General features: G+C 34.5%; 1 protein-coding gene across 9 annotated transcripts in view; it reads right to left on the minus strand.

Annotated features, from left to right (window-relative positions):
- The window catches only part of KCNT2 (potassium sodium-activated channel subfamily T member 2), a 374,999-nt gene that overhangs the window by 197,272 nt on the left and 150,297 nt on the right, over nt 1-27,430 (minus strand). The gene's annotated exons all lie outside the window — the stretch shown is intronic.

Genomic DNA, 27,430 nt, shown 5'->3' on the forward strand with positions numbered 1-27,430 from the left:
TTCCACAGGAAAAAATATTTTTTTAAGTTTTTTTACCTACTTTAATCAAATATAGTATTATTTTGATCGATAACCAAAAATTGTGGCCAAAGTATCACAAAGTATACATGAGTAGCATGTAAAAGGAATAGACTGAATTTTATGGGTAACTTACACAAACATTTTGAATGCATGCCAGGAAACAGAGACAGAAATTGCTAAATTTATTCTCTGTCAAAAGAGTGATAGTCTTTTTTTTTTTATACAGGAAGCCATCTTATTGTATAATGTATGTGTGTGTGTTTCATATATATGAAAGGTTTGAGCAGTTAACAATTGCCAAGTCACTCTCAAGAGAAGATCAACCATCTGTACAAAGCTACTAATGGTATAAAAGTAAAAGAGCAGCAAAGAAATTGTTACAAGATGTCCCCAAAGTAGAATTGTTAAAATAGCACTAAAAATAGCACTACAACTGACTAAAAAAAAAAGAAAGAAAAGAAAAGAAAAAGTAAAAAAGGAAAGGTGAGAAAGTGAGACTTGGAAGCGATATGAGATTTGCATGTAAATCAGTGTATAATGGTATATGATTCAGCAAGAAAAAAATAGGTATTGATGCATGTTATAACATAGATAAACCACAAAAACATGCTGAGTAAAAGAAGACTACAGACTATATGATGCTGTTTATACAAAATGCCCAGGAAAGAGACAGGAAGCAGACTAGTGCCTGCCTGGAGAAGATGATGGGAATAGGGTTGTTTCATGTTTTTTAAGGCAGACTATAAACCAGTTAGACAGGTGGGTAAGCACATAGGTAGATAAACCAAAGGACAGAAAAGAAATAGTAGGGTACTTGTCATCATTTTACTTCTGAGGAAAAACTGTTCTCTTTTTTTTTTTTCTTTCTCTTTTTCTTTCTTACTTCCAGGTTTCCAGAATAGTTTAGCAAAATTCCCTTTTTTTTATGCTTAGGAATTTTGTGTGAGCTTCTGGGTCATATGAGTTGATTCACATCAGTTTTTTGCTCTGCTGTCCCTAGGCAATATAATAGCCAAACTAATTATAAGACTATTCAGGTGGAGCCTTCCTATAACCAAAGAGAAGAACTGTTTAATAATATATATTTCTGCGAAGGAGTTTTTTTTTTACTTTATTACAATAATATACATTTGAAAATATAAACAATTCATACTTAACGTTTATACTTCAGTAGAAAATAAAGTAAGAAGGAAGATAAATTACATATTTTAAGGATTCAAATGTTAAAGGCTTACTATATTTTGCATAACTATACATTAAAAGTCAGTCCCTGTTCATAGACAAAATGTCCATTTCATAACTCAGATAAATATTATCTTCACCTAAACTAGTAAAGTCTCCTACTCTGCTTCCTTGTCTTCAATTTGTTCTTTTTTTTAATATGACCTATTCATCAGGGCCATATTCACAGTCTTTAAACAAAGGTTAGAGGGGCACAAGGTGGCTCAGCTGGTTAAGCATCCAACTCTTGATTTCCGCTCAGGTCATGATCTCAGGGCTGTGAGATCAAGTCCCACCTTATGCTTAAGATTCTCTCTCTCTTTCTTCCAGAATCCCTCACTTCCTCTGTGGGTGCAAGCTCTCTCTCTCTGTCTTTCTGTCTCTCTCTCTCTCAAAAAAAAAAAAAAATGAAAATTAATTAGCTAATTGATTTTTAGAAGTTTGGATATGTCAATCTCAAGTTTAAAAAGGCACTGGATTCTTACAATTTACAATCACTGTCGGGCGCCCATGGGTGCTAGGAGGAGCTTCATGTGGGGAACGGAGCAGGGTGGGGGCTCCGGCTAGGGCGCCTCCACGCCTTCCCCGAGCACCTCGCGGCCTGGGGCCTACGGCAGGTGCATGCAGGCGCCCCCGGCCCAGGCGGCCTCCTGACCAAGGACCTCTGTGCGAGGGAGTTCGAGGCTCTGCGGGGACGCTTTTAGAACTCAAAGGGCTGCAGGCGCATCAGGGCGAGTGGCAGGCGAGGAGGAGTGGGTTTTTCTGCCTCGTGTGTGAGGCTTCGAGTTAGAGTAAGACGGTGAAGCAACAATGAAGGCCACGGCAGACCAAAAGAAAAAAAAAAAAAAAGATCACTCTCTAATTCATGGTGTGATAGATTATTATAATAGCTGCCCATAAATCAAGACTTCCTATGTTCATGCCCGTTTGCAAGATATTGCTTTACTTCCCATCAAAAGTGCAATCTAGTTCTCCATGTCCTTTCATTTGAACAGCCTAATAACTTATTTTGGCAACAGAATAATATAGAAATGATGGTGGGTGGATCACAGAGCATGGATCTTAGAAGACCCTGAAGCTCTTGTTCTTGATGTCCGAGAAGTCTGCATTACCATGTTGTAAAGCAGCCTGGTACAATCCACCAAAGGATGAGAGGCCATGTGGAAAAAACCCAAAATGTCCCAACTGACAGAAAGCATCAACTGCTAGACATGAGAGTAGGGCTATCTTGGATGCTCCATCTTCTATCAGGCTATCACATGACTAAAGCCAAGAGTAACCACAAGTGAGACAGCAGAAAAAATGCCAACCACAGAACTGTGAGAAACAACAAATTGTGCTGTTTTAAGACACTACTTTTTAGGTGGCTTGTTACTTGGCAATAGATATGTGGGGTATGTACAGACTTAATTAGACTCCAGCATCTGGATCTAATCTGGTTTTTTTTCAAACTTTGCTCTCACTTTATCTCCCCTTCACATACTATTTGGTTGGTTTACCTACCATAATCTTTACCCTCTATATCGACTTTTCCCTACAACTGAAAGCCCTCTCTCTGCAACAGCTACTGAGATTCCCATTTTTTTGAAGCCTACCTCAAAAATGATCTCCCTCATAGACTTCACTGAATCTCAAGATCAAGGAATTCCTAGAAGTTCCTGCTGAATTCCTAGATATGAGTTCATATCTCATATAGGTAAACTTTTATAATAATATCTATTTTTAAAGTTTAATATTTATCACTCCAGCTCAACTACTGACACTACTGACACTATTTACACTTTATATGCTTATTTCCTATTTGTGCACTCGGCACAAAGTTCAGAGTAGTCACTCATTAACTGCTGAATGAACAAAAGAACACCTGCTTAAACCACAGTCAAATAATAAATGCAAACAAACAAACCCCAGAGAGCATTTCATTCTTGTGCTTCTGTTTTTTATTACTACATAACAAACTCCCCAAAACTCAGTAGCTTAAAATCGTAACAATTTATCATTTCACATGATTCCATGTGGTAGGTGGGAAGTTTCTCTGGTTTTCTTGGGCTCACTCATGTGGCTACATTGAGCTAGAAGTCTGGCTAGAATGAAAACTCCAGGATGGCCTAACTCCTGTGCCAAATGGACAATGTTCACTGTTGTCTGTGTGCCTTGCTTTGTGATTCTATGCGTGACCATTCATCCTCCAATAGATTCAACCTGCTACCTTACTTTCTCAGGGCAAATTATGGCAACTGAAAGCCCTCTTAAGGCCTACCTTTTTCTGCCACATTGTATTTACCAAAGCAAGTCACAAGATCGGCACAGATTGGAGGGGTGTGGAAATAGACTCCATCTCCCCATAAGAGGAGCTACAAAATTTTGTGATGTTTTTTAATCTATCAAAGCATACAAGTGAAAATATTTATCACAACCTACATATCTTAATAAATTTTGTTGAATAAATCATGTTACAGTCCAAGATATTTAATTGCCTTGACACAACTGTAAATTCATGCTTGCAATCATTTTTGTGATCCTTAAGTAAAACACCATTTTACTTGACCTAGAAAAGTCATGTGAACCTTTCACATATTTATCAATATCACACTTGAGATTCAAGACTTGATATACCTTAATACTCACTAAATCAATATGAAAATGGAGATACACACACCAGCTGTTTCATGCTTGATATTCTTATACAAAAACAAAGCTTAACACTTTAAGGACTAATACAGGTAAATACACTGAATTACTTTTAGAGTTTCTCTCTGATTTTGAATAGGCCGGTCAACCAGTTTCATTTAGGTCTCATTTAATGGGCCACTGCTTACGTCCATGGATAGCAATGTCATTGCATTTCAAAACATACTATTGCTAACATACCTTCTGAGTCAATAAATATTTTTGTGGTAAATAAATAAATTTAGTTCCTTCTTCCCAAAAGAAAACAGGATGGAGAGTATTTAAATATCTAGCCTAAGAAAAGAGTAATTCTTTTCTGTTATAGATCAAATCTTGTTCCCTCTCTGTTCATAACTCTAAATGCCCTTTTATCATATTCAGAATACAATTCAAAAGCCCCTGGCTCTTCTTGGACCTCGTCTTCTAAGACCAGCTCCTGACTCACTGCCCTCCAGCCACACTAGCCTCACTGCTATTCCTGAAATGTGCCAAGTATCACTCAAATCTTCTTTCAACTTCCTCCCTTTATCTCTAATATCTCCAATGTCCAAACAGAATCCTGAACTTCTTCTCTAAATTTGCTCCTCTCAAATTCTTCAAATCAATGGTGGCAAATACAGCTTTCTTGTTGATTAGGTCACAATCCTAGAGTTATCCTTGACTTTTCTATTTCTTTCACAACCCACAGCCAAATCCTTAGCAAACTCCACTGTTTCTAGCTTCAAAACATAACCAAAATCCACTATCACTATCACCACTGCTATTTCAATGATCCTTGCCATCATATTGTCTGCCCTGCACTGTAGTAAACACTCCCATCCTTCTCCCAGCAGCCTATCACCATCATGCCAGAGTTTTCCTATGACAACTACTTAACATATTACTTTTCAAGCCTTCAAGCCTGTATTGATCATCATATATACTCCTATCTTCCTTGTTCTGTTCTGTTTAATTAAAAAAAAAAAAAGTTTTAGTCATGTGTAGGGTTTGCTGTTCATTTTCTATAACCCTCTATATGAATGGAGATCTATGAGGAAAGAAATTCACACACTTTCTTCAACCATGTTGCCTGAGCACCTAAGATAGTGCCAAGTACATAAAATGCTCCTGATCTCCATTGCCATATTTAAGTCACCAAGCTATGTAGCCTGTTTAGATATAAACTAAATACAATTTATTAATTTTTAAAAAGCACCCAAAATATTTATCAGGCCACTACCTTAACTGTAGAATCTAATCTTTTTTTTTTTTTTAATTTAAATTCAATTTGCCAACATACAGTATAACACCCAGTGCTCATCCCATCAAGTGCCCTCCTCAGGGCCCATTATCCAGTTACTCCAACCCCCCAGCCACCTCCCCTTCCAAACCCTTTGTTTGTTTCCCAGAGTTAGGAGTCCCTCATGGTTTGTCTCCCTCTCTACTTTTTCCCACTCAGTTCCCCTCCTTTCCCTTATAATCCCTTTCACTATTTCTCATATTGTGGAATCTAATCTAATTAAGTGGCAACACTAAATATCTCTGTGTCAAAAAAAGCAGGTGCAATATTCCATAAATCTATTGACTTCCCTATCACCTTTTAATCAATATCACTTGAAATATTCAAGCACCATAACCAAGCAAATTGGGTTTTACTCTCAAGAAATTAGTATTTCTAACTCTAGCATTTGTTTCTATTAGTACTTAAATGATATGATAAATGAAAAATTTGGAAAATTGAAATGCATTGACTAACTTATTGAAACTCATTCTGCTTTTGTAATATATAAGTAAATCGTGTAACTAAAAATTTGACTTTATAAAATCAAGTTGAATATTCAAATATAAAAGTTGTGCTTATTTAATCTCATTAATTATAAATTCTGTCACTAATGTATTTAAAAATTATTTGAGTTATTTAATTAAGTTTGTTACATTTAACTATTTATTAATCAAAAACGTCACTTGAAATCCCATTCATGACACTGTTAGTGAATATTGCATACTTTACTACTAAGCTCAAGCAGGTTAGTTATAGAACTGTCATAATTTGAAAAAGTATTTAGCTTCTGTTTTATAAAAGAAACCAACTACTGTCAATATTAGACAGAGATCTACTGACAATAACTATACAATCTGGACTCCATTGTCACTTTCACATAAATTTCTGCAACTACTTCCCTTTTTCTCCCTTATATTTATGTAAAGAATCATGTCACTTAAAGAGTAGAAATAGTTTAGAAGGAAATTTTGCAGAAGTTTGCATTAGCTTTAAAAATTATAAAGATAGAATATTCACATTATTTAAGAAAAAAAAGTTTTTCAAACCTCCTCATTGAATCATAAAAATTAGATTTAAAGAGTATTTTTGAAAATTACTTATTTCATGTTTTAATTTTATAAAAGCAAATACTAAGACATGGAGAAGTTTAATGAAAAGGCTGAAACTGGACTATTCTGATCGTATTATATGGCTATAGCATCATTTCCTCATACCATTACAGAGTATCTATTGGCAACATGTGGAGAATACTAAGAATATCTGCTAACTTATTACATACTATTTGGTTATAGTAACACATTTAGCAATGTTTTGTAGTTAAGAAACATAAAAATGTGTATTACTGCTCTAAGTCAATCATTCAACTAAGAAATAATTTTAGATTATTCAAATAAGCTATCTTTCCAAACAATTCATTTACTTTTATGAAGGAATAGAAAAAGTATTATCTTCAGCGTCAACTACACTTCATTTTTAAAAACTGTATCTTCAGAATAGATACATAGATAGCTTACTATTACTTTATTATATCATTCTAAAAGCTAAGACAGTTTTAGCATTGAAATAATCTTGATTTGCATTATGCATAAACATTAATATTTCACTTATATGTTGGCTATTTTTCCTAGAACTGTGAATGCTACAACACGCTATATAAGGATTTGAAGCTATTCAGTGATTATAATCCATTTTAATATAGATTGTTATCTTATTTCATTCACAGATGTCTTTGGAGCCATTATTGAACAAAAACTGCCTCCTCTCCCTGATTATATTTGATGAATTTCAGTTAATTATTATTTTATGTCTATACCCAGAAGTGATTTCAATGATGGATACAGATTTTCTGATAAACTAAATCCAAGAATGTGCTCAAATAGATACATTCATAATCAAAAAATCCTATTTTGTCTTATCATAAGAGATACATCTTTTCAGTTCAAAGACTAAGTTAAACTAAATTATATCCTGAATTGAAAGTAGTGGAAAAACTGAATAATGAAAAATTTTTAAATAATCATACCTGGTAAATAGAAGTAAACACTTTTATATTTAAATTTTATACTAATCAAATTTAATATTGTTTTGTGACTGGACAATAACCTAAAAAACAAAAAACGTCTGGCTTAAATGCTTCATTTTAATGGATATCTAATTGTAATGAAAAGTTTTTAAAGTTTTATTTATGTATCTGAGAGAAAAAGAGAGAGAGCATGAGCAGGAGGGAAGAGCAGAGAGAGAGGTACAAGCAGACTTCTATGCTGAGCATGGAGCCTGACACAGAAGTCAATCTCTTGACCCTGAGATCATGACTGAGCCAAAACCAAGTCACATGAACTCACGGAGTCACCCAGGCACCCCTAATTGCAACAAAACTTTATTACCCTGTAATGTCTTCCTAAATATTTGAAATTTAATAATTTACTTCAATTTAAGATAGAAAAAATGAACGAATATCCCACCAAGTTCTATTTATCTTTTTGTTTAGTTAAAATGCATAAAAGTTACTCAAATTCATTTATAGTGGTTGACTTTGTTTTTGCTTTTGTTTTTAAAAGATTTTATTTATTTATTCATGAGAGAGAAAGAGACAGAGAGAGAGAGAGAGAGAGAGAGGCAGAGACACAGGCAGAGGGAGAAGCAGGCTCCATGCAAGGAGCCTGATGTGGGACTCCATCCCAGGTCTGCAGGATCAGGCCCTTGACTGAAGGCGGCGCTAAACCGCTGAGCCACCCGGGCTGCCCCAGATAGTGGTTGACTTTGAAATAGAAAGTTGCAAATTAATATAATTGTCTTATAATTTCTCTTTTATAGAAATAACTGTAGATTTTTAATAAGAAAAAACTGATTTCTATAAAACCAATAGGTGCTATGAAACATAAATGCTTTATAATGGAAAATGGGTAACTTAATATCAAAAAAGTAGGTCAAGTTTATTCCTATAAATACCTTTATTGATGGTTTAGCAGCGTCAAGCACTGTACTATATAAGAGAGATGCAGAAATGAATACAATACCATAATCTACATTAAAAAGCTTCTAAAATCTAAAGTGAATGATTTTCACCCCACCTTTATAATACTAATAATACCATAAATTAATAAACATTTCATTTATAACTTGATTAATGATAACTTAGGTAAATTGCTTAAGCTTTTTAAATTTTATCCTTCTCAACTGGAAAGTAAATGCAATAATATTAACTTCTTCATTTAGTTATTAGGAGAATAAAATGAACTAATAATGCTCACTGAAATGCCTGACACATAACAATGCTCAATGAATTCAGTAATAATTGTTATTTAAATTCCATCCCTAGCATAAAAGAAATAAAAGCACAAAAATGAGTCAAATATAAGAATGAACTATCTACACAAAATAGATATAAATCCTTTGTTTTGCATTTGACAAAAAAATTAATTTACTATGAATAATATAGTCAGGGACTATGGAGAAAGAAATAGGAACACAAAGTAGCAAGGCTGTTCCTCTTAGCTATGGATTTGGTAACAAAGTTATTAGCAACAGAAGATTATTCATGAGTTAATGAGAATCAGTGTAATTTTGTCCACTCTTTTCTGAACCCTGCTACTCTCAACTCCTCTGGAAGTGGAAAGACAGACAAGTTAGGAGGGTTTCACAAAGAAAAGTTAGGCAATTTGCAAGATAAACTCCTAATCTTTATGTACAAAAAGCACAGTCAGGTTGATATTAGCTGACCTTTGGAGGGTTCACTATTACCATTTACCGAAACTGACAACTAATTCTTGGTAATGGAGGCGGGGGGCGGGGGTGGGGGAGATTAAGCCACTATTCCTAAACCAAAATGTCAATAATAGGCTAGTGAAATGTTTTTAAAAGGGCTACTTAACCCTGAGAATGCTTGAATGAAAGAATTTTTATGCAATTATGTAAAAGACTGCATATATGTATGTATCTATATATTTATATAGTTCACTGACCTAGGTAACTACTAAGTAATATCATTATAGGTAATATTCATGATTTAAATGTTAAAATACTAGTATTTGTGAGGGAAGAAGAATACTAACAAAATTTTCTCTTTTTCTATTATTTTACACAAATACTCATATTCACTGTTATTTAAATAAATATCTAATTTTACATAGCATGAGTTTTCTGTTTTTTGAAGATTAAATATACCTATTTCTGAAACTATGCATCTTGGGAAGCTGAGAATTCTTGCCATGCATGTGTCTATGCTTTGCAAAGTTGTGGTTCACTCTCGTCAGCTTAAACTAGACTTTCAAAACTATTTTACAGAGCCACTTCTCACTTAAATTGTAGTTTAGTTTTATGACTATCCATTTGTGATAATGTCTGTTTTAAAAATTACTGTTAAAAAAATTACTGTTAAGGAATAAAAATCCTTTAGGAATGTTATGACATGGTACTTTGGCAAGATTTTCTAAATCAAAGTAGACAAGCACTTAAACTTACAGACTAAAGGATAAAATATGTTCTTAAATACCTATGTAAAACTTGATCACAAAAGAAATATAAATGTGGAAATTGCCCTTGGGAATTACATATCACCTAATATTTTCACAATCAAAAAAGGGAAAAATATTGACTAAGTAACTAGAACCATGTGAAATAAATGTCGTTTTTCAGAAATAAAATGTTTTATTTAGTTTTCTGTCTTTTATTTAAGATTTTATTTATTTATTTAGAGTGCAAGGGGTGGCGGGGGGGCAGGAAGAAGGACAGAGGGATGGAGAGAAAAAATCTCAAGCAGACTCTCTGCTGAGTGTGGAGCCCCACGCAGGGCTTGCTCACAGTCTTGAATTCATGACCCAAGCTGAAATCAAGAGTCAGATGCTTAACTGAATGAGCCACCCAGGCAACCATGGTTTTCAACCAGTATTTGTAGATTTTTCCATATGACCTATAGACATCAGGAGATAAAGGCAATGGATATCATGATATAAGATAAAAAAATATTAGGAAAAATTTCGTAGGCAGAAAGAGGTGAAAATTATTTCATTTTTGAAGATGTTGTATTTATTATTCTTGTAAGATACATATATCCAATCCAATGCAATAATGTATTTTATTAATATATACCTATAAATAAGCCATTCTTACACTTCATTGGTAAAGCTTATTTGATGATAATTTTTTTATGGTTCCAGTTGTTTTAGTCCTAAAAAATACTAATTTGCTAATATGAGATAAATGATAAGTTATTAGTATGATTCGACTCCTATCTTTAAGATAATTAATATTTAGTAAGTACCCTTAGCTTTTTAGATATTTTATTTTGTATTGCTTTAGTTTTTACTGTAAACTTTTGGTTTTAGTCTGGCAATTTACTACTATAGAATTTTTATAACCATCTCTTCAAAGTGACCTTGGTCTATGGTTCTGTATCTCAATATATGTTCCTTGAAGCACCACTATGGCACTGTATGTGGTTAGCCAATTAGTAACTGACTTGTGTTGCACAGTTGTATACCCTGGGATTATAAAATCTCTGTAACCATCTGTATAAAGAACAATGTATCATTAAACTTGTATTTATAGGGGAAAAAATTGGCAACTCTGGGGTAAACATTTACTTATTTAGTGAAATACATTTCAGATTGTTTTAATGAGTTAATGTTTATTGTGGATCTCTGAGAATGGAATAATTTTTAAAGGATTAAACATACCTTCCAAAATTCTTAGTTTTGATAGAGTTATCTCAAATGTTTAGGATTTTATGAACTAAACTATGAGAACATTAGCTCACAATTTGTGTTTTGTCTGAGTGCTTCAGAATCACAGTTTAGCTTAATCATTGAATGATTTGGGTAACTTTTATCTTTGCCCATGCCCTGAGTTACATTGCCTTAGATTAACTGTTCATTAAAAGAATTTAACAGTGAAACTGTCAGGCTCTGAAGTTTTTTTCTTTCTCTTAATGGAAATCAAAACATGATTTTTAAAAGCACTCCACATGTATGTTAATCTCAATTTAATATTGATTATAAATATCTAAATGTACATTTTAGAATGACCTACAATTCCTTCCACAGATCCACAAGAATAAATGAGCCTCAACTATCATTCATTGGTCTTTACTGACTTACTACAAATCTAAACTTTGAACATATCTGGCAAAGTTTATGAATATAGGCCCACAGCAGTCGTACTGAGTCCTGGATAAAAAGAGAAGAAGCTTCTTCTCTCTGCTGACAAAGAAACTAAGAAAATAGGAAAAAAATTTTCATAAGCACTGTGATTATTTGAAATGTGGATCACCAAATTGAGCATGCCATATGGAAAGAAGAACTCCAAATTGTATCTCATTAAAAAGAATTTTAAATTCTACTTTTTTTCTTAACTAGAATACTGTTAAGTATCACGAAGGATAATTTTAGTTAAAGAAACTATTCAACCACTTATGCAAAAACCATAATAACCACATTAATAAAAATAAAAGGATCAGGCCCCATTCTGTACTAAATACATAGAGCCATGGTATATATATCATATCAAGCATTAAATTTTTAACTACTTTTATAAGTAAAAAAAAAAACTAATATAAAATATCAATTTCCTAAGTTTCACTTTAAGTAAGTAGTCCTCCAGTAGGAAAAGCTAATGACTTAATTTACATATTGTTTTTTGTTTTTTTTCCTGGGACACCAGGGTGGCTCAGCAGTTGAAGAGTCTGCCTTTGGCTCAGGGCAGGATCCTACAGTTCCACATTGGGCTCCCTCACTCTCCCTCTGCCTATGTCTCTGCCTCTCTCTCTCTCTCTCTCTCTCTCTCTCTCTCTGTCTCTCATGAATAAATAAAATCTTTAAAAACTATTTTTTTTCCTGACTCACCTAGTAAAAGAAGGATCACCAGAGTATATGAGATAGAAATTATCTAAGGCTACACAACTATAAGTTGTGGTAAGTTTTCTTTCTTCTATTAAACACTTCAATTAAAAATAAATAAATAAATAAATAATAAAAATAAAAATAAACACTTCAATTAAAAGGATTCCATACTGTCCATTACCATTCTTATTCAATATATTTCTCTTAACAAAATTACATTAAATTGTAACTTATTACATTTCCTCTCCTTTCATATTAGTGATTTAAACAAAATAAAAGCATCTGCCGAACAGTCTTTGTAAATTACTCAGACTCATCAGCCTATGGGCCATTACTATGATAATGTGTGCAGATGGAAGTAGGGGGTTTTTTCGTTCATATTAGGAAATATGGAAGTATAATCATGTAGTGTTTTGTTCTCAGTTCCTCAGGTTGTATGCTGCACTGAGCATGTATTCATATTCATCCATAATCATTTAGCAAGAATTGTGTCCTGGATCTCAATGTAAAATGTATATTCTACGGTGAATTGTGAAGGAAGTAGACAAAGAAATAAGGCAGTATGTTTTACTACAGATGAGTAAAACAGATTAAACTAGGTAAAAATAAAGAGACAAAAACTATTAGAGTCAAAAATACTGGGGATTCCTGGGTGGCACAGCAGAAGCGCCTGCCTTCAGCTCAGGGCTTGATCCTGGAGTCCCGAGATCAAGTCCCACATCAGGCTCCTTGCATGGAGCCTGCTTCTCCCTCTGCCTATGTCTCTGCCTCTCTTTCTCTCTCTCTCATGTGTCTCTCATGAATAAATAAATAAAATCTTTTAAAAAAAATACTAACATGGTATAGTCAAGAAACAAGTAAATCATGATCATGTTCTTCTTTTAACTCTCATTTTAGAGGGTCTAAACATAAGAAATGAACCCCTTAAGTAGGAAAAATGGAAACCTGTATCACCAGCAGAAAACTATTATATTTTCATATTTTTAAAACAAAATAACATGGATAAGACAGTAACTAAAGACAATGTCGTACTTAATCATCTTACATTTCTGTTAATACATAAAAATATATTTTATCTCTACTTCTTGCTTCTTAGAAAACCTATGATTTTTCTATCCTGAATCTCCAATAAAGTGCTTGTGATTTTATTTATGCTATTTTGTAGATTGTATGCATTTGAAAAAGTTTTACATTTACTTGCTCACTTATTTATTGAGTATTACTACATAGTAGCCACAGAATCAGGTACCAAGGAAGATAATGGTATGGAAAAGCTGGAATGATTGCTTTCCTGATGGGAATTAGAATCCAGTAGAAGAGACAGAAAATGGTAGGGATCCCTGGGTGGCGCAGCGGTTTGGCGCCTGCCTTTGGCCCAGGGCGCAATCCTGGAGAACCGGGATCGAGTCCCACGTCGGGCTCCCTGCATGGAGCCTGCTTCTCCCTCTGCCTCTGTCTCTGCCCCTCTCTCTCTCTCTCTATATATATATATATCATAAATAAATAAAATATAAAAAAAAGAATATATGCTTTAAAAAAAATGGTGAATAATATAGATATGCATAAATTTACAAAGGAGAGCACTCCCTGCCTTCTGTCAGGCTATCCTTTCCTATAATTGAAAATTTGACCTAATCATGTAGATTGGGCTTCACTCGCAAAGTGATATTTACATTAACATAAAAAAAAAAAAAACCACGAAGTCAGATTTTATACCCCAGAGAAAAAAGATAAAGTATTCTAAGGAGGAGAGGGTTAGTGTGATGAGAGCAATAGGGGTAAAAACAGGAGGGCTCCTGAGCAGAGGAAAAATTAAGAATGTGAGATGTAAATGAAAAGATGAGGAGAGCCTGGAGCATACAGGAAATTTATGAAATATTAAGAAGATTTGTGTTCCTGTTTCCCAAGACACATGGGAAATTTTTAACAAGCATTTGCAAGAGGGAACACAATTATATTTACATTTCACAAAGGTCACTCTGGTTGCCATGAGATGAATGGTTTGGAGTGAAACCAGAGTGAAACTACGTAAACCAGTTATATAGCAGTTATTCTAAAGAGGTTAAAATAGTTTAGATGAGTGAAGTGATGTCTGAGAGGGACAGAGGTGGGTAGACTTGCAGGATATTTAGGAGGTAAAATCTAGGGGATTTGCTGATTTCATATTTTGTCACAGAACAGGAGCCACGGGGTGCCTAGTGGCTCAGTGGTTGAGCATCTGCCTTTGGCTCAGGTCCTGATCCCAGAGTCTGGGAATTGAGTCCCATATCAGGCTCCCCAGAGGGTGCTGCTTCTCTCTCCTATGTCTCTGTCTCTGTCTCTCTCTCTCTCTGTGTGTCTCTCATGAATAAATAAATAAAATCTAAACATACACACACACACACACACACACACACACACAGAAGGTGTTTAAGAATGATTCCATTCTTTGGAACTGCCCCCAGAGAATGGACAACAGTTATTATTTCAGAGATGTGGACAACTTGAGGAGAAAATCGCATAACTTTTCCTTTGGACATACTTACATTCAGGAATCCTGGAGGGTATGTCACAGAAACAACTGAATATAAAAGATGTAATTACAACCATAAAAAGTGGCCTAAGACAATTTGTTAGCACACAATTATCAGATTCTTTGTGGTTCATATTTTTATAACCTCCAATGTAAGGAGAAAAAGTGAAGGCATCAGAACCTACTCTCCAACAGTTTTGTGACCAAACTTTATATGCAGAAAGCAAGTCATAAAGCAAATTCTGCTACACAAAACACTTATTCATCCTTGTTGGGTAAGATCAAAGAGTTTCCTGTTCTTTCTGTGAATAACAACAAACACACTGAAAGAAAGGTTCATACAAAAAAAAAAGAAAGGAAGGAAAGAAGGAAGGAAGGAAGGAAGGAAGGAAGGAAGGAAGGAAGGAAGGAAGGAAGGGAGGAAAGAAGAAAGAGAAAAGAAAAAAAAGAGAAAGAAAGAAAGAAAGAAAGAAAGAAAGAAAGAAAGAAAGAGAAAGAAAGAAAGAAGAAAGAAAGAGAAAGAAAGAAGAAAAAGAAAGAAAGAAAGAAAGAAAGAAAGAAGAAAGAAAGAAAGAAGAAAGAAAGAGAAGAAAGAAGAAAGAAGAAAGAAAGAAAGAAAGAAAGAAAGAAAGAAAGAAAGAGAAGAAGAAAAAGAAAGAAAAGGAAGACAGAAAGAAAGAAAATATACTACAGGCAGGTCCAGCTCATGGGCTGGTGGGATCAGACAGCAGAATCCTCTGTTAAGTGAGAAAAAGCTTGAAAGGGTTTCAAGACCCATGTCACCACTCCCTGAAAGGTTAGGCTTGGTTATTTTTCAAGAGTAGAAAGAACCAAATGATACTTTCTGGTCAACTATATACCTTGAAAAATAATTTTCATTCCACTTTTGCTAATTTTTAAGGATTCAGACATAAAAAATGATGCTTGAAACTGATTATTTATTTATTTGAGAGTCAGAAAACATAATCAGGTGGAGAGGGAAAAGCAAACTCTGCACTAAGCAAGGACACGGATGGGAAGCTTGAACCTAGGACCCTGAGATCAAGACCTGAGCTAAAGGCAGACACTTAACTGACTGAGCCACCCAGGTACCCCATTCCCCCTACTCTTAAGTGAGCCCTCACATAAGAGCAATCAATCACAATTCTGTGTTCTGACACATTTCTGTGTTCACTCTCCATGTGTCTGTGTTGTTTGTTTGTTTGTTTTAAGATTTTCCATGTATTTATTTGAGAGAAAGAGGTGAGAAAGCCCAAGGTGGAGCAGAGGGGGTGGGAGAGGGACAAGTAGACTCTGCCCTAAGTCAAGAGCCCAATGACAAACTCAATCCCAAGACCCTGAGATTATGATCTGAACTAAAACCAATAGTCAGATGTTTAACAGATTGAGCCACCTTGGTGCTCCTGTCTCTGAGTTTTTTCTTTACTTCTGATTTTGGGATGTAGTTTCATTTAATAAGCAAACAAAAACACACCCAGGATCTAGTTTATTTTTGTTTTGTTGTTGTTTTTGTTGTCTTTTCTTTTTCTATCTTCTTTTCTTTACTGGATGAAAAGACAAAACAGAAATTCACCCCCACAAAAAAAAAAAAAAAAAAAAAAAAACATGAGGTAGTAATCACAGCCAGGGATTTCATCAATACAGATATAAAGAAGATGTCTGAATTAAAATTTAAAACACCAATTATAAGGATACTAGGTCAGTTTGAAAAAAGCATAGAAGACACTAGAGAACCCCTTACTATAGATATAAAAGAACTAAAATATCTAGTCAGGCTGAAATGCTATAACCAAGGTGCAGGCCCAAGTGGAGGCCATAAAAATGAGGATGAATGAAGCAGGAAACCAAATCAGTGATATAGAGGATAAAATTATGAAAACTAATGAAGCTGAAAAGAAGAGGGAAAGAAAACTATTAGATGGAGGGAAGGTAGACCTAGGGAACTCAGCAATTCCATTAAGTGAAATAGTATCTGTTTTATAAGTCTCAGAAAAAGAGAAGGAAAAGGGGGCAGAAGGTTGACTTGAACAAATTAGACCTGAGAACTTCCTAATCTCAGGAAAGAAACAGACATGCAAGCCCAAGAGACTCAGAGAACTTCCCTCAAAATCAACAAAAGTAGGTCAACACCAGGACATATTATAGTGACACATGCATATTACAAAGAAAAAGAGAAAATCCTGAAAGCAGCTTGGGGAAAGAGATCCATAACCTACAAGGGTAGACATATAAAACTGGAAGCAGACCTGTCCACAGAAATCTAGCAGGCAAGAAACGACTAGCATCATATACTCAAGGTGCTGAATGGGAAAAATACACAGCCAACAATACTTTATCCAGCAAGGCTATGATTCAGAATAGAAGGAGAGATAAAGAGACTCCAAGACAAAAAATTCAGGACTTCCTGAATACTAAACCAACCCTGCAAGAAATATTAAAGGTGATCCTTTGAACAGAAAAAGAGTCCAAAAGTAACAAACTAGAAAGAAACAGAAACAATCTATAGGAACAGTGATTTCACAAGTAATAAAATGACACTAAATTCATATCTTTCAATAATTACTCTAAATGTAATTAGACTAAACGTTCCAATCAAAACACATATAGTTATCAGAATGTGTTTAAAAAAAAAAGACCCACTGATATGCTTCCTAAAAGAGACTCATTTTAGACCCAAAGACACCTCTAGATTGTGATTAAGTAGTGGAGAACCATTCATCATGCCAACGGACATCAAAAGAAACCTAAAGTAGCCATTCTTATATCAAACTGTATTTTATTTTTTCTAAGATTTTATTTTTTATTTATTTATTTATTTATTTATTTATTTATTTGAGAAAGAGCACAAGAAATGCAAGAGAGAGTGTGTATCTGTGCACACAAACAGGGGTGAGGGACAAAGGGAGAAGGAGGCTCCTTGCTGAACAAGAAGCCCAATGTTGGGCTCAATCCCAAGATCCTAGGGTCATGACCTAAGCTGAAGGCAGATGCTTAACTGACTAAGCAACCCAGGTGCCCTTCAAGCAAACTAGGTTTTGAACCAAAGACTGTAATAGAGGATGAAGAAGGGCACTATATAATAATAAGGAAGTCTATCCAAAAAAAAAAATCTAACAATTACAAATCTTTATGCTACTAACTTGTGAGCAGCCAAACATATAAATCAATTAATAAGAAACTTAAGGAATCTCATTGATAATATTACAATAATAGGGGACCTTAGGGATGCCAGGATGGCTCAGCTATTAAGCTCTACTTTCAGTTCAGGGAGTGATCCCAGAGTTCAGAGATCGAGTCCCATATTGAGCTCTCTAAGGGGGACCTGCTTCTCCCTCTGCATATGTCTCTGCCTCTCTCTCTCTCCTTGTGTGTCTCTCATGAATAAATAAATAAAATCTTTAAAAAGGCAATAATAGAGAACTTTAACACCTCATTCACAGCAATGGACAGATTATCTAAGCAGAAAGTCTACAAGGTAGCAAGGGCTTTGAATGCCACAGTGGACTAGATGGACTTAATAGATATATTCACAGGATTCCATCCTATAGCAGCAGAATATACATTCTTTTCAAGTTTCACTTGGAACATTCTTCTCCAGAAGAAATTACATACTGGGTCACAAATCAGGGTTCAACCACTACAAAAAGATTGAGATCATACTATGCATATTTTCAGAGCACAATGCTATGAAACTAAAAGTCAACCACAAGGAAAAATTTAGAAACACCACAAATACATAGAAGTTAAAGAGCATCCTATTAAAGAATGAAGGAGTTCACCAGAAAATTAAAGAAGATTCTTTTTTTAAATAAATGGAAGCTGAGGTGGCCCCGATGGCTTAGTGGTTTAGCGCCGCCTTCAGCCCAGGGCATGATCTTGGAGGCCGGGGATCGAGCCCCATGTAGGGCTCCCTGCATGGAGTCGGCTTCCCCCTCTGCCTGTGTCTCTGCCTCTCTCTCTCTCTCTCTCTCTCTGTTTCTAATAAATAAATAAAATATTTAAAATAAATAAATAAATATAAAAATACATGGAAACAAATGAAAATGAAAACATGATAGTCCAATACCTTTGGGATGAGCAAAAGCAGTCCTAAGAGTTAAGTATATAATAGTAATACAGGTCTTCCTCTAAAAGCAAGAAAAGTCTCAAATATACAACCTCACCTTATCTAAAGGAGCTGGAAAAACAACAGCAAATAAAGCCTAAATCCAGCACGAGAAGGGAAATAAGAAAGATTACAGCAGAAATCAGTAACATAGAAATTTTTTTTAAAAACTAGTAGAACAGATCAACAAAACGAGGAGCTGGTTCTTTGAAAAAACTGACAGAATTGATAAGCCCTGAGGCAGACTTATCCAAAAGAAAAAGAAAGGACTCAAATAAATAAAATCATGAATGAAAGAGGAGAGATCACAACCAACACCTCAAAAATACAAACAATTATAAGAGAATATTAGGAACAATTATATGCCAACAAATTAGGCAACCTGGATGAAATGGATAAATTCCTAGAAACATATAAACTACCAAAACTGAATCAAAAAGAAAGAGAAAATCTGAAGACTCCTAAGCAGCAAAGAAATTGAATCAGTAATCAAAAATCTTTCAAAAAACAAGAGTCCAGGACTGGGTGGATTCCCAGGGGGGGGAATTCTACCAACCATTTAAAGAAGAATTAATACCTATTTTTCTGTTCCAAAACTGTTCCCAAAAATAGAAATGGAAGGAAAACTTCCAAATTTATTCTATGAGGCCAGCATTACCTTGATTCCAAAATCAGACAAAGACTCCACCATGAAAAGGAGAAGTAGAGACCAATACCCTTGATGAACATGGATGCAAAAATTCTCAACAAGATACTAGCTAATTGAAACCAACAGTACATTAAAAGCATTATTCACCATGACCAGGTGGGATTTACTCCTGAGCTGCAGGGGTCATTCAATATCTGCAAATCAATCAAAGTGATACATCACATGAATACAAGAAGGATATGAACCATATGATCCTCTCAATAGATGCTGAAAAAGCATTTGACAAAATACAGCATCCTTTCTTGATTAAAACTCTCAAGAAATCAGGGATAGAGGAAACTTACTTCAATGTCACAAAGACCATATGTGAAAGACCCATAGCTAATATCATCCTTTTTGGGAGAAAATGGAGAGCTTTTCTCCTAAAATTAGAACAAGACAGGAATGTCCACTCTCACCACTGTTGTTCAACATAACACTAGAAGTCCTAGCCTCAACAATCCACAACAAAAAGAAATAAAAGCTATCCAAATTGACAAGGAAGAAGTCAAACTTTCTCATTCATCGCAGACAACATGATACTCTACATAGAAAACCTAAAGACTCTACCAAAAAATTGCTAGACCTGATACAGGAATTCAGCAAAGTCACAGGATATAAAGTTAACACAGAGAAATCTGCTGCATTTCAATACACCTGTAATGAAGCAGCAGAAAAAGAAATGAAGGAATTGATCTCATTACAATTGCACCAAAAACCGTAAGATACCTAGAAATAAACCTAACCAAAGAGGGAAAAGATCTGTACTCGGAAAACTATAGAACACTCATGAAAGTAATTAAGGAAGACACCAAGAAATGGAAAAACATTCCATGCTCATGGATTGTAAGAACAAATATTGTTAAAATGTGTATGCTACTCAAAGCAATCTAAACATTCACCAAACCTTATCAAAATAGCACGAGCATTTCACAGAACTAGAACAAACAATTCTAAAACTTGTATGGAACTAGAGAAGACCCCAAATAGCCAAAATAATGTTGAAAAAGGAAAGTAAAGCTGGAGGTATCACAATTCCAGCCTTCAAGCTGTATTACAAAGCCGTAGTCATCAAGACAGTATGGTACTAGCACGGAAACAGACACATAGATCAATGGAACAGAATGAGAACCCAGAAATGGACCCACAAGTATATAGTTAACTAATCTTTGACAAAGCAGGAAAGAATGCCCAATGGAAAACAAAATAGTCTCTTCAACAAATGGTGTTGGAAAAAATTGGACAGCTGTGCATAGAAGAATGAAACTGGACTACTTTCTTACCCCATACACAAAAATAAATTCAAAATGGATGAAAGATCTATGTGTGAGACAGGAATCCATCAAAATCCTAAAGGAGAACACAGGCTGCAACCTCTCCGACCTCACCACAGCAACTTCTTACTAGACAGGTCTCCAATGTTAAGGGATAAAAAAGCAAAAAGAAACTACTGGGACTTCATCAGGATAAAAATTTTTGCACAGAAAGGAAAAGAATCAATAAAACTAAAAGGCAACCTACAGAATGGGAGAAGAAAATTTTCAAATAATGTATCAGATAAGGTCTAGTATCTAAAATCTATAAAGAACTTACCAAATTCAACACCCAAAAAAACAAAAAATCAGAAATGGGCAAAAGATATAAACAGACATTGAACATGAAAAAATGTTTCACACACATGAAAAAATGTTTCACACACATGAAAAAATGTTCAACATCACTTATCATCAGGGAAATACAAATCAAAACCACAATAAGATACCACTTCACACCGGTGAGAACGGCTAAAATGAACAACTCAGAAAACAATGACATTCATAAGGATGCAGAGAAAGGGGTACCCTTGTACAGTGTTGATGGGAATGCCAACTAGTGCACACACTGTGGAAAACAGCATGGAAGTGCCTCAAAAACTTAAAAATAGAACTACCCTATCACTCAGCAATTACTCTATGAGGCATTTATCCAAGGATACAAATATGTGATTTGAAGGGGCACATGGACCCCAACATTTATAACAGCAATGTCCACAACTGCCAAAACACGTAAAGAACCCAAATGTCTATTGACAGATTAAAGAATAAAGATGTAGAATATATACACAATGGAATATTACTCAGCCATAAAAAGAATGAAATCTTGCCATTTGCAATAATATGGGTGGAAGTAGAGGGTGTTACACGAAGTGAAATAAGTCAGATACAGACAAATACCATCTGATTTCACTCATACGTGGAATTTAAGAGACTAAACAGATGAACATAGAGGAAGGGGAAGAAAAATAAACCTAGATCAAAACAGAGAAGAAGGCAAACCATAAGACACTCCACGATAGAAAACAAACTGAAGGTTGCTGGAGGTAAAGTGGGTGAGGGGATGGGATAACGGGGTGACAGGCATTAAGGGGGACACTTGGATGTAATGAGAACTGGGTATTATATGCAACTGATGAATTATTAAATTCTACCCCTGAAACTAATAGTACACTGCATGTTAACCAAATTGAATTTAAACTAAAATTTTAAAAACTGTTTTTTATCTGCATTTGTGTGTACACACACCTAGTAGTGAGTGTCTCACATGCCCACACACATGCTCATAACCTCCATGTACATGTAAATTATTTTTCATGTAAACTGTTCTGACTTTAATATGTGGAAATATTAAGTAATATTTAATACTGGATAATGGGAAATATTACTGGCTTTCTGAAACCCCCCATGATATCAGAGATCCTTTCTAAACATATCTAAACATATCTACTTCATTCCTAGTAATAGAAAAATAAAATAAGGTCAATTCTATTCTAGGTCAATAGTTTCACAAATCATATACCTTTCTCCTCCCTTTTTAAAGGTTTGATTTTCAAAAACAATCCAAAAAAAGCACAATATCTATTTTGCTTTCTTCTTTATTTGCACTTCTTCCTAACCATTAGTTTACCTAAAATACAGAAGTATTCTCAATAGGAAAAGCTTCATAATCAAGTTATAAACAGTTCAAAGTAGGCTACCCATTACAAAGAAGAATTTTGCATAAAAAATCCAAGTGTGAAACATTACTTTAGTACCATATGGCTAAAATATAGCCTTTAAAGTAAGACAAATAAGGGGAAATGAGGCCAGTGAAGTAGGCAGGGACAGATTATAAATCACTTTATACAACACTAAAGAGTCTATATTATCCTGAAGACACAAATGAAAAACTTCAGGCAAGAGGATGGATGACGTGATCAAATCAAACAAAAAAAAGTCTGCTGATAACCCTGAATGGTTACTCCTCCTCCAAACAGCAACCATATTTACACTAGACTCTAAGTCTCCAGGCTGACAAATCACCTTAAGACATTACCCATGCAAATCATCTAAGTGAAGTTACAGCTGTGAGCCGAGACCATAATGGATGTAAAAGAGCTGCAAAATTCAGTTCTCAAGCATTTTCTAAGTTGTGAGCTCTTGGCTGTCATTTACTCTTTTTTGCTTGAACTTTTTTTTTTATCTGATACAACTCATGAAGGTGAAGTACCTTCCAATAAAATACTAGCTTTATACACGAGTAATTCCCATTATATATTTAAAGACATACACTTAGGGATCCCTGGGTGGCACAGCGGTTTGGCACCTGCCTTTGGCCCAGGGCGTGATCCTGGAGACCCAGGATCGAATCCCAAGTCAGGCTCCCGGTGCATGGAGCCTGCTTCTCCCTCTGCCTGTGTCTCTGCCTCTCTCTCTCTCTCTCTCTCTGTGTGACTATCATAAATAAATAAAAATTTAAAAAAATAAAATAAAATAAAGACATGCACTTATTTAGAGATAATAAAAATAACATGTATATAACTGAATTTCCCCAGAAAAAGGTTTGATTTAGCAATACGTTTCTACATTACTTTTTTACTTATCAAGAAATTAGTAAGATGACGAGTATAAGAGCCAAAATGGGCCACTTTGACATGTGTAGTACTTTGCGCTAAAGACAATGGGAGACTCTGTGGGCTTTAGAGAAACTTTTGCCCCTCCCTCAACTACACAGAAAAATCCAAAGCAGGGGGCAGGGGGTCTTTCCCAAAATAAGAGTTTACTAGGGATAAGTTTTATCAAAGTAACTCATTTCTATGGCAAGACAAATATTTGCTTACCAAACATTCACTCTTTTTTATCTTCTGTGAAATGTATTCCTTCCCTTTGAAGTTCCAGAGCTCTATCCCCTTCTCCTTAGTTCAGAATGACTAGACCTTAGTTCATATTGCCTGTCTTTGGAAATTCCATGTCTATATGGATTCCCCGTACCTACAAAAGTAAATTTGATTTTCTCCTGCTAATCTATCTCATGTCAATTTGATTCTTAGTTCAGCTAGAAGGACATAGAAGGGGACAGGACATTCTTGCCCCTCAACCACACTTATTTATATATGGTTGTTCATGTGAAATATGAAATGGCACCAATTAAATATCAGCTAATTGAAGCTGATCTACACTCATTTAACGTGTCCCCACACACATGCATTGCTAGTTGCTAAACATAACAAAACCAAAGCTTAATATTTGGTCTCTGGTTAACAATTTCTGGAAATCATATAAAGCACAAAATAAAACTTGACTTCATTCTTTCCCAAATGGTCCAAATTTAATTAGCCACTAAAATAAAAGAGAACATACAGCTTACCATGTTACTTCACATTGTAAGGAATGGGAATTACTCACCTAGCAAAAGTAACTCTTATTTTTACATAATAATTTACGCAAATCCAGCTTTTAAAATGTAATACTAATATGTCATGTTCATTCACAGAAAACTTTTGCAATAATGATAGCACATTTACTTTTATAATATTTAAACACTGCTTAAAATCAATTGAAAAATTTCCTACTTCTAAGAGATGGCTAAGTGAACATATGCCTATTTCATGCAATATAATATTCAGATAATTCTGTAATATACAAATATAACCATATGTAAGAACACTCTTGAAAAGTATCTGATCAATTCTTTTGGTTATTCAACTAACATTTCCATTGACGTTGCATTTAATTGCTCATAAGCTAATGTCAAATAGACCAGTATCTATGTAGAATAGTCTCCTAGGTAAATAATCATCCTTTCTTTTTACTGGAAATTACAACTGTTTTCCTGATCAATGATATTTGTCCAAAGAGCAGTTTTGGGAGGTCAATGACACATTCTAAACTAAAGAAATTTACTGGAAAACATTATTTGTGTTGCCATTAACTTAATACATATTTTGCTCCTATGGCTTCGATTTAAAAAAAATCTGTTAAGAGCTTACCATGTCAGATTATTTATACTCAAAAAAATTAAACTGGGAATTTAAATTGTAGTTAAGGTACTACCATTCAAGGAAATCTTTGATCTTGTATTCTTTACATCAGAAAAAAAATTAAGTAAAAGATAGCATTTTTAAAATCTCCATATGCAGTAAGTATGCTCTTTCCTTTCCATTTTTATTCAAGAGACCCATTCAGCTCAAAATTTCATTTAACAGACAGTATCTCAATAGCACTTTTCTTTATTCTTAGCAATTATGAATGTGAAACACTAAGCAGGAAACCAATGCTATTTTTTGCATTTAAAACTTTTTATAAGAAATAACATACTTTGTGCTTCCTTATATATATAATGTCTATCATTCTGCCTACAGAATGAGAATCTTGAATTCTGCAAGAAAGGGAGGAGAAGATTAATTACATTGAGAAATTTGTGTGCTTTCTTCTTTCTCATAATGAGAGCTAAGTACAATTACATTTCTCCCTCTAGCTCAGCTACCTTAAAGCTTAATATCAGATTTATAATTCATTCTTACTATTTTGATGTTTTGTTTCTTCTGTTCCAATTATAATCACCCAATTTCATGTCTGTTTTTAAAATTGCCTCAAAAAAAAAAAATAAAATTGCCTCAAGTCTTTTGTTGAGGTTTATACAATATTTTTCTCTATTTGGCAAATTAATAAATTAAGGTCAGACAATCATTCAAAGTCATCCAATAAGAAGGTGACACAGCCAAGATATGTTTTTACCTAAAGAGACTCCAGAGAATTGCATACATATATATATGTCCCTATGAGAAATATAGCCTAAGAAGAACAATTTTTTCACTAAACTACAAATGATTCCTCTAAATTATGGCAATAAAAAATAAATTCTATTTAAATAGCACTTTATTTTGTAAACACAAAATACTTTCATGTAAAATATCTTGATCTTTGTGGTTATTTAGCACAGGGCCCTATTTGAATTTAGAATTATAAAATAGGAATATTTAGTAAATACAAACAAAAAATCTTGGGGATAAAAATTAAAGCATTCAGGAGATATTTGGCTTTATATTGTTAATATAAAAGATAATTATAAAGCGGGGGATTGAAAGGAGTTTTTCACCTTGCAGTGGACATACTAGTGGGAACAAAGTCCTCTGAAATTCAAATGAGATATTCAGAACATCCTATAATCAATTTGTTAGCAAATCAGGAACCTAAAAAGAAATACCAAAAAGTTATATAGAGAGATATAACAAGGGTCTATAATAAACACAACTCAATGAGCTAATAGGAGATTTTAAAAAGAGTATTAAATAGCAAATGTGCCTGGATTATTAGTGATACTCAGAAATATTCTGTATAACATTTGCATGGCTTTGGTGAAAATTAATGTAACTCTTGAGTACAAGATACATCAGCTACATAAGCAATGAATCTAGAGAAAGGAGACTGCTAAGATGAGTCTCTCGACGTTCTGAATCAAAATACATTGGCAAAGACTATGGGCAAGAAAGAGGATAAATCATAATACAATGAAATCATGTAGAGAATTTGCTGATAGGAAATTTTGAGAACAGTAATGATATGTGATCCCAAATATAAGGATTCTAATAGTTGAGATGCAAAACCGTCTAAGCAATTTAAAGAGTTAGGTAACAGAACAGGAATTAATAAGAAAGGAAAAACAGGCTGAAAAAATGAGGAGGAATTTTAAAAGAAAAAAATATACATAGTGTTTTAAAAGGATGTATGAATTCTGCACAGATTCGACTGCTTGATGGTAAGAAAATGCTTTTATTATAATGAGAATGTACTATAAAAGCTCTGACGTTGACTGCAGTTTAAAATAGACAACCATCTGGGTTGGATGGTATAGGAAGGGCTATGTTTGGAGAAGTGAAAATAAAAAGAATTCTTGGATCTATTTTAGTGATATGATTCTTTATTAAAATCTTCTGCTACAATTACATTCTTATCAAGTTCTCTTTGCATTTTCCCTAGTTTTTACTTTTTATGTTAACTGCCACCTTTTTTGGACACAGAGGTGAATGAAGATTCTGTCCCTATGCACTGTACCATTTATCCCTATACAACATCTCTTACTATTCTGCTACGGTTTTATTTCACTTTGTTTTTAATCAAAAATTCCACTTGCTTCATTCCCTAAGTGCTCTTTTTTTTTTTAAGATTTTGTTTATTTATTCATGAGAGACACACAGAGAGAGAGACAGAGACACAGGCAGAGGGAGAAGCAGGCTCCCGATGGGGAGCCCGATGTGGCGCTCAATCCCAGGACCCCGGGACCACAACCCGAGCCAAAGGCAGATGCTCAACCACTGAGCCACCCGGTGCCCTACTAGGTTCTCTTTTCTAATGACCTATCTTTCACGATTACCCATATGCTGATATTACCCATTCTACCGGGTCCCACCCGTCTCCTGAGCTCCAGGCTCCTACAGACAAATCAGCTATTCAGCACCTCACTGAGGTTTCTAAAAAGCAATTCAACTATCATGGACTCCTTATTTCTCTTTCTCTTAGTGTTTCCTTCCAGGTTTCCTCATCCTCCTATATGGCACCATCATTCAGTCCGCTTCCCAAAATGCAAATCGCAAAATCATCCTTCGATTTTTTTTTCTCCCACAGCTGACATCTAGTTTGTCATCATAACTGTATCATTTTTTTTTTAATTTACTGCAGTAAGAACACTTAACATGAGATCCAACACTGTGCACAAATGGATAGGCACACGGTAGGTGATAGGAAGGTATAGTCATGGAAATGATTAATGTAAAAGGCCTAATATGAACCGAGGATTATATCACTCCAATTTAAGATTTTTA

Source organism: Canis aureus, chromosome 38, assembly GCF_053574225.1.
Source record: "Canis aureus isolate CA01 chromosome 38, VMU_Caureus_v.1.0, whole genome shotgun sequence".
Lineage (NCBI taxonomy): Eukaryota > Metazoa > Chordata > Mammalia > Carnivora > Canidae > Canis > Canis aureus.